The sequence below is a fragment of the Paramormyrops kingsleyae genome, chromosome 25, assembly GCF_048594095.1.
Source record: "Paramormyrops kingsleyae isolate MSU_618 chromosome 25, PKINGS_0.4, whole genome shotgun sequence".
Taxonomy (NCBI): domain Eukaryota; kingdom Metazoa; phylum Chordata; class Actinopteri; order Osteoglossiformes; family Mormyridae; genus Paramormyrops; species Paramormyrops kingsleyae.
The window spans coordinates 203,489-210,988 of record NC_132821.1 but is presented as its reverse complement, the minus strand read 5'-3'; positions in this window follow the sequence as shown (position 1 = coordinate 210,988).

Below are 7,500 nucleotides of genomic sequence, written 5' to 3'. Positions count from 1 at the left end.
TCTAGCTTCCAACATGACAGTATATGAACTGAGAGAGATAGGCAGATTGGATTTGCAGTTGGGGGTAAAGATGGGGACATTTGTAATAAGATCAAGTCTGGGGGCCCAGGAGTCTGAGACATTGACATTTCATCTCTGTGAGCTTCCTGATCACCGGGTGGGGGCCCAAAGTAAAGGTGAATGCTAATCTCAAGGCCAGGCCGTGCCTTTGTCGCTATGGTAATGTGAAGGTCTGGGTGATACTATCATGCTAATTAGGGTTAGCACCTGGAGAGGCATTTGAAAGGCAGTGTTATGCTGATGAAATCAGGGCTGGGGAACTTCCAGGCTGATTCCTGGAACATGCTGTGCTTTGTTTAGTTTGTCTCCACCTCTGTGTATCCCTCCCCCCTTGAAACGTATAAGCTGCGCCGAGCTGAGTCTTAGTCAGACTTGGATGACTACAGCGGCGCATTGGCGAGTTCTCAGTAAAGAGGAACTTCGGCCGGAGAGATATGCCAACGTCTCCCGGTCTCTGCTTCGACAGAGGAAAACGTTTCCAACACGACCCTAGCTCCAAACCCTAAGCATAGGCCAGACGGGGCGACCATAGCTCCGAACCATAAGCGAAGGCCAGACGGGGCGACCATAGCTCCGAGCCTAGGACAAGGGCGACAAGGGTCAGCCTCCGCCCGGGGCCTACGCATAGGCCGCGGACTCTGCCAATATGTCCCAGAGGCGAATGGCCACTGCGGGGCCTCCAGCCCGGGCAGAGGGGAAGCCTCCCCGGCAGCCCCATTAACGCCTAATTGGCCAGGCGGCCCCGTCTACACTTAGTTGAGCTGGCGGCCTCATTTACATTAAGTGGACCCGGCGGCCCCATTCACACCTAGTTGATCAGGCGGGCCCGTTCACACCTAGTTGATCGGGCGGGGCCATTCGCACCTGGTTGATCGGGCGGGCCCGTTCGCACCTAGTTGACCGGGCGGCCGCATTCACAAGTACCGCAGTGGGCGGCCTCGTTTACATTCAGGGGACCTGCCGGCCCGATTGACGTCTAGTTGATCAGGCGGGCCCGTTCGGACCTAGTTGACCTGGGGGCGGCCGCATTTACATGTAGCGCAGCGGGCGGCCGCATTTACATTAACCCTCTACCGCACACAATTTGATGGTACATGATAAGAAATTATTCCACATCACTTATTGGTTAATTTTGGGACATTTTATTGATTATGTATGTACATATTTATTTCACCGCCCCCCTCTCCAAATGATCTTTTGTTGCCTAAGGGCAAAGTTGTGCAACACTGATACAAAACCACAGAGAAAATTATGTCTTCATAGATCATAATACAATGCTCAGAGAGCAATGCAAAGTAACAAAATTTTTGATGGCTTCCCATCGTGCAAGAGGCATAACATCAGCAACATGTGCAATGTGGCTACTATGGCTCCAGAACATGCGAGTAGCTGGAAGACCAAATATTGACATATGGAGCACAGTGGCAAAGAACTGTTCAAGTTCTTGAACAGTAAGGTTAAGTGGCTTGCACAGGAGAGGTAATGGTGTGACATGTTTTCCATCGAGGGGTCTTGGAAGAACTACTGTCATCTTCAGGCAGACTGTCATCGTCATGTTCCTCTTCATCACTGGTGTATTGATCGTCTATAAATATATATACATATACGTCAACAAAAATACATCAATCACAACTAAAGCTTACATGACTGTATTGGATACCCTGTCTGCTGCACACACCTTTATTTCATTTGAATGACATCTAAAAATTTATCAACACATTTGATTTAAGAACATAAGAACATAAGAACATAAGAACTATACAAACGAGAGGAGGCCATTCGGCCCATCGAGCTCGCTTGGGGAGAACTTAACTAATAGCTCAGAGTTGTTAAAATCTTATCTAGCTCTGATTTAAAGGAACCCAAGGATTCAGCTTGCACTACGTTATCAGGAAGACTATTCCATACTCTGACTACACGCTGTGTAAAGAAGTGCTTCCTTAAATCCAGTTTGAAATGTTCTCCCGCTAATTTCCACCTATGGCCACGAGTTCTTGTATTTGAACTAATGCTGAAGTAACTATTCGGTTGAACAGCATCCAAACCTGTTAGAATCTTATAGACCTGGATCATGTCCCCCCTCAGTCTCCTTTGCTTGAGGCTGAACAGATTTAGCTCAAATAACCTTTCCTCGTATGACATTCCTCTAAGACCAGGAATCATTCTTGTGGCCCTACGCTGCACCTTTTCTAAGGCCGCTATGTCCTTTTTAAGATATGGTGACCAAACCTGTACACAATATTCTAGGTGAGGTCTCACCAAGGAATTGTATAATCTTAGCATTACCTCCCTTGACTTAAATTCCACACACCTGGAGATGTACCCCAACATCCTATTGGCCTTTTTTATTGCTTCCCCACACTGGCGAGAATGAGACATGGAAGCATCAACATACACACCAAGGTCTTTCTCATAATCAGCTACCTTTATTTCAGTAGGTCCCATAAAATACCTGTACTTTATATTTCTGCTCCCTACATGGAGTACCTTACATTTGTCTATGTTAAATTTCATCTGCCAGGTGTCAGCCCAGTCACTAATTAAATTAAGATCCCGCTGTAGCTGCTGAGCCGCTAGTTCAGTATCTGCTACACCACCCACCTTGGTGTCATCTGCAAATTTCACCAGTTTACTGTATATATTGGTGTCTATATCATTTATGTAAATTAGGAACAAAAGTGGTCCTAAAATTGAACCCTGCGGTACCCCACTATGAACGCAGGCCCACTGTGACATCGAGCCTCTTATAACTACTCGCTGCTTCCTATCCGTTAACCAGTTATCAATCCAAGTCGCTACAGTTCCTAAAATACCTGTCGCTTTGAGTTTAAGTGAGAGCCTCTTGTGGGGAACAACATCAAAAGCCTTTTGGAAATCTAAATAGATGACATCATAGGCCTTCTTATCATCAACTTCCTGAGTAGCTTCCTCAAAAAACTCCAACAGATTTGTTAAACAGGATCTACCTCTCCTAAATCCATGCTGGCTATCCCTCAAAATGTTATTTGAGTCCAGGTAATCTACCATTTTCTCTTTGATTATAGCCTCCATAACTTTACCAGTTATACAAGTTAGACTGATTGGCCTATAGTTTGACAAATTACTTCTATCCCCTTTTTTGAAAATGGGCGTTATGTTGGCATGCTTCCAATCAGAAGGTACCACACCTTCAGATAAGGATTTTTGAAACAGTAATGTAAAGGGTCGGCAAATAATATCCCTCATCTCTTTTAACACTATAGGTAAGATGCCATCAGGGCCCTGTGATTTATTTATTTTGAGCTTAGCTAGGCTTTGCAAAACATCAGCTTCAGTTATATATATATTAGTTATAGACGATGTTGAATTAGTAATAAGAACTGGTAAGTTACTAGTGTCCTCGACAGTGAATACCCGTGCAAAACTATCATTGAACTCATTTACTATGTCAATGTCGTTTTCAATTATAAGACCCTTACTATCCTGCAGATTAGTAATTTCAGCTTTTAGAGCTCTTTTAGAGTTAAAATACTGGAAGAAACTTTTAACGTCATCCTTAGCCTCCAATGCGATCTTCCTTTCGACATTCCTTTTAGCTCGTCTAATGTCATTTTTTAATTCAGCCTGTAGATTTAGATACTCTTGCTTTATTATGTCATCATCAGTTATTTTCCATCTCTGGAACAAAGCCCTTTTCCTCCTTACTTTATACTTTATGTCCCTATTAAACCACCTAGGTTGCAATTTCCTAGATTTATTCTTGCTAGAAACAGGTATGAAGTCCTCTTGTACTTGCAATAATGTGCTTTTAAAAAATTCCCATGCCTCTTCAACAGTTTTGTTATTTAACTCCATCCAGTTCACGGTTTCTAGTTTTAATCTCATACAATTGAAGTTAGCCTTCCTAACATTATATATTTTTGATTTGGACTTTGCTCTTCGGGCACTAAACTTAACCTCAAATTTAACCATGTTATGATCGCTACTGTCAAGTGGTTCTAAAACATCTAATTTACCAATCCTGTCCTGGTTATTAGACAAAACAAGATCAAGAATGGCATCTCCCCTGGTAGGGGTGTTAACAAACTGAGTAAAAAAACAATCCTGTACTAATTCCACCATCTCAAGTTCATTTTCAGAAGAGCCAGCAACAATGTCCCACTGTATCCCCGGTAGATTAAAATCACCCATAACTACCACATCATTTTTATTGCTCATAATCCTAATATCACTGTATAACAATCTGCTTTCCTCAGCAGCTACATTGGGTGCTCTGTAACAAACACCGACAATTAGGCTATTTGAGTTTGTAGCATCTAATTTTACCCATATAGCTTCCGTACTTTTACTTATATCAGTAAGCTCCCTTGCCTGCAAGATTTCCTTTACATATACTGCAACACCACCTCCCTTCTTACCTATACGGTCTTTACGGAACAATGTGTAACCATCCATATTATATTCTTGTCCATCCTTATCACTCAACCACGTTTCAGTTATTGCTATAATATCATAAGAGTCCGATGAGATAAGAGCCTCTAAATCATGAATTTTATTCCTAATACTCCTGGCGTTTAAATACAGACAACAAAGGGTAGGCTTATTACAGTGCCTACTTATAATATGATTTTTTTGGGCTTTCCGTTTCCCCCCAGTTACATACTTAACTAACCTCCCTGCCCCCCCAGTCCCTAGTTTAAACATTCCTCAACTACTCTACAAATACGCCTTCCCAGTACACTGGTTCCCCTCCGGTTCAGATGCAACCCATCCGGCTTGAACAGGTCCCACCTGTTCCAGAAGGTCCTCCAGTGCCCCATAAACCTAAACCCCTCTTTCCTACACCATCCTTTTAGCCATGCATTTAATCTCCTTATCTCAGCTAACTTAGCCTCACTTGCGCGTGGCACGGGGAGTATTTCGGAAAATACCACCATGGACGTTCTGCTTCTAAGCTTATTGGCGACTTCTATAAATTTATCCTGCAGAACAGCCCTTCTACCCTTGCCTATGTCGTTGGTGCCAACATGCACCACGACAACTGGATCCACCCCAGCTGGGGCCAAAAGCTTGTCCACACGATCTGGAAGGTCTCCTACCTGGGCACCAGGCAGGCAAGACACCGTACGGGACCCTCTATCACGCGTGCACACATAACTGTCTACTCCCCTAATAATTGAATCCCCCACTACCACAACCTCCCTCTTTCTGGGGGGAGGGGGCTCCTCAGTGCCCAAGGGCCCACCTGCTTCCCCAGTCCCTTCCGGCTCTAAAGCTGGAAGCACCTGAAACCTGTTAGACACAGACACCTCAGGTGATGCCGCCTCTGTAACGTGTGTACGCCTTTTCCTGCGTCTACGACCTACGGTCACCCAGCTCTCTCGACCTCTCTGCTCTTCATTCTCCCTCCCCCCCGTTAGTGGCGTACACACCGTCTCCCTAAACGGCGTATCAACTAGCTCATCTAACTCACTGTTGCATTGGATGCGAGCCAGTTGCTCCTCAAGGTCGCGAACCTTGACCATGAGTGAGTCCACTAGCTTACATCGCTCGCAGATGAAGTCCGACTGGACACTAACGTCCAGAAGGGCAAACATCTTGCAAACGCAACACTGAGCTGGCCCCATAATTAACTAACTCACTATGACCCCGTACTCCCAGCCCAGTAAATTTATATAGTGTATTTAACTATAAAGATTAATTTGCGTAACAATAAATGCAGTAACGTGCGGAGTACACTAAAATAAGTTATTACTTGTGTTAAAACGGAACTTAATTATTATTTTATTAAAAATTTTAAACCTGATAAACTTACTACTACTTACCAGAAGAACTTCTGCCTGAACCAAGTATGAACTAAAAACAAGGCGAAATCGAAGTTGCTCTTGGGAGGTCGAAAAACCACAAAAACCCCCTCACAGCAGGCTACTGCCGGAGCGGGAAAAAAGTGGAAAATGTCCTCCCGGCCCCGACTGGCGACCGAGCAAAGCTCAGGAGCAACTGTCCTTTTCCGACGCTTGGTAGCGATACCGACGTTAGATGTTATTAGTTATAATCGCCCCGCGGGTGTTTGTTACGGAGTTTAAACGCGGACAGAAAAACGCCGCGCACGCGACACCCGCAGCTCTCTGTCGGTAATAATCGCGCTGTTGATTAACAGACAGGACAGACAAGCACTCACGCTGACCGAAATAAGAACAATAAATAGAAATAAACAGCCACCCACGTAAACAGGTAAAGCACACAAACACTCAAAACACTCCAAAAAAACAATCCCAAACAATCGCTGCAGCTCAACACCACTCTCTCGCAGCAATCCCAGCAATCCTCGCAGCAATTTGTTTATGCAAATGAGTTCAATGACAACCAGAGAAGCAATATTTTAAAACCTACTTTCACTTCTGCTCAAACCTTTCTCTGCATTCCACTCCTCCTCACTGTCACTGCAGTCTATCTCACTGTCTGATGGGATATCCCTAACATGCTGATCCTGAGTTTTACTCCCATAGGAAAATCTTGTGTCCATTTTCTGCCAAAATGCGTTAAATTAAATTAGAAAATAATTTAAAAAACATTGTGCTTACAATGTGCAAAAGTACATGCAATAATATACTAACACACTGTCAAGAAAGCCTCTTAAAATCTACCCCTTATCGCAGAACGTTGCCCTAGGGCAACGAAAACATAAGCTATATTTCAGAACATGCAAAATAAAAAGTAAGTAAATAAAACCTGGGGGAAAAAAAAAAAAACAAGGCTTCTCTACAGCTTCATAGACATGCACATATTTTTTTATCTACAGATAATGCCAATATAAATAAGGTTAATGAAGGAAGCACAGCGGGCGGCCTCATTTACATTCAGTGGGCCTGCCGGCCCCTTTCACACCTAGTTGATCAGGCGGGCCCGTTCGCACATAGTTGACCGGTACGCCCGCATTTAAATGTAGGGCAGTGGGCGGCCTCATTTACATTAAGGTGACCCGACGGCCCCGTTCGCACCTAATTGACCGGGCGGCCGGATTTTCACAGTTGAAAAGGCGGCCGGATTTACATGCATTTGACCAGGTCGGCCGTATTTGCACATAGTTGAAAAGGCGGCCTCATTAGCATTTAGTGGGCCAGGAGGCCCCATTCACACCTAATTTAGCACGATGGGGGGTGGGGGGGGGGGGGGTTTGGTGAGGGGGGGGGGGGGGGGTTGGGGGTTTAGCGCGGTGTGGTTGGAGCTGGGGGGGGGGGGATGGGCAGTGGCCAGCTCCCGGAGGCCTCCCGGTGCTCCCCGGGCTGCCAGGCGGGCACAACAATGTCCCGAAATCGACCAGACGAAGCCAGGCCTTCTGCCTGGGCAGAAGGGAAGCCTCCCCGGCCAGCACGGGGACGGCGGGCCGCATGGGTAAGTGGGGGTGGTGAGATGGGGAGGGGCCGGGGGTGGGGGGGGCAGTTTGGTGAGAGAGGTTTT